This window comes from Tympanuchus pallidicinctus, unplaced genomic scaffold (genome assembly GCF_026119805.1).
Source record: "Tympanuchus pallidicinctus isolate F22 unplaced genomic scaffold, pur_lepc_1.0 scaffold3, whole genome shotgun sequence".
Taxonomy (NCBI): domain Eukaryota; kingdom Metazoa; phylum Chordata; class Aves; order Galliformes; family Phasianidae; genus Tympanuchus; species Tympanuchus pallidicinctus.
Genome location: NW_026294747.1, coordinates 16,059,776 through 16,061,726, shown reverse-complemented (window position 1 = coordinate 16,061,726; position 1,951 = coordinate 16,059,776).

Genomic DNA, 1,951 nt, shown 5'->3' with positions numbered 1-1,951 from the left:
CCACGGTGAGGGGCCGCGGGGCCGGGGAGGGATGGGGCGTGAGCGCTGCTGGAATGGAACGGGACACGGAGCGGTTCGTGGGTTTCCGCTACTGCCTCTCAGCAGCGCGCTGTAAGGAAGTGCCGTTGTTTTCTGTAAGAAAACATAAAAAAATAAGAGGGAAGGGAAAAAAACGACAAACAAAAGAAGAAAAGAGCACCGCTTTGCGTGTGCTGAGCGCCGCGGTTGCGCCCTGGGCGCTGGCAGGGAGAGGCGGCCGTCCCTCTGCTCCGCGCTTTGCGCCCCGCTGCTGCTGGCCATTGGTCTGAGCGCGTGGTGCCATCCGCGCCGCCTCCCGCTGCTCCGCGCTGCCGGAGACACGACGAGGGCCGCCCTCCCCCTGCAGTCCCTCCGCCGATCCGCGCCCCGAGCTTGCTGCCTCCGAGCTGCGGCGGAACTGACCCTGTGGCTGCGCTGCCGCTGTTTGGAACCCACCGCTGTCTCGTGTTTTGAACCCAGTGGTGTTTTTTCACCTGGCTGTCTGGTTGCCGGGCCAGGCCGGTCGGGGCTCGGGCACCTGATCTAATAGGGGTCCCTGTTCGTTGCAGAGGAGTTGGACCAGCTGGCCTTTAAGGGTCCCTTCCACCTCAAACGATTCTGTGGTTGACACTGCAATTAGCTGATAAAAGTAACTGTTTTCCCTAATTAGGATCTTCAGCATAGTAAGCGGGAAAAAGAAAGTTACTGGGGTACTCTTCTGTGATGTGGAGGGGAGCCAGCTGGGAGCACGAAGCACCAACCAAGAAAACAAGAATATTCCAGTGAGGTGTGGAAGTATGGCCTTTAGGGATTGCCTCATAACAATTGGAGCAATGTGGGGGCTTTGAGAGGCTGGTGTCAGTCCCCAGGAGCTGCCATCGTCTGTCTGTGGTCCCTCGTGCTCCATTCTTTCAGCCAGCTGATTCTGTTTTTGTGCTAATGTTTTGTCCCTGTCCACAGTCTGGCTTTAATTTCCTGGTATGTTGTATGAGGACAATAAGAGAAGCTAAAGACAAAAGAGGGGGAGAGAGGAATGTGTGGTTGAGGTGACAGATCTTGGGGCTCAGCACACTGTGAAAGAGAAGGGTGGATGTGGCTCTAGGTGATGTGCTTTAGTGGGCATAATAGTGATGGGTTTGTAGCTGGACTGGGTGATCGTGATGGTCTTTTCCGACCTTCATGATTCTGTGGAATTTTAAGGTTAGGTGAGAGTAAGCCTGTGTTCCGTGGTGAGCTGTACTTCATGGCAACCTGATAGAAACTAATGCAGAAAATTCAGCTACAAATAATAATTCACAGTATAGAAATAATTATAAATACAAATAATTATTCACAGAGAAGAAAGCAGTAAAGTTCATGGCAGAAATATCAGATCCTGCCAACTCTGTTGACTGGTTTGCTTTTGACTTAATCCAGGACATCATGAAATAGCTTTCTTTTGCCACCACCCAAAGTGTTGTTTTTTGTCGTTTTTATCATCCTGTTCCTATATCTGTATTTCAGGATCCTTTCATAGCATTTCATCTTGACAAGACATTGGTGAAAAAGTACATGAGCCCACTCTTGATTGGGGAACTGGCACCGGATCAACCCAGCTTTGAACCCAGCAAGAATGTAAGTATCTCAAAAATTTTGCTATTTGGGTTGAAGCCGCACTGTTTGCTTTTTCTTAGAAGCAGCCAGAATGCCAACCAATCACCCATAGGTGAGAATGGAGAGAGCAGATGCAGTCAGCTAAGAAAGGATCCCAGAAGTCATTGTCTACTTGGGGTCATGGTGCAGCTGCTGAAGATGGGTCTCTGAAGTGACTGATCCCCAGCACTGCCCCATTGCCACAGTAACTCCCTGAAGAGGAGGCACAACGCTCCTCTTGGGGTTCCTGGGGTATTTTCAGACCAGTAGGTACATATTCTTGCATCCCCCTACAGAAAAA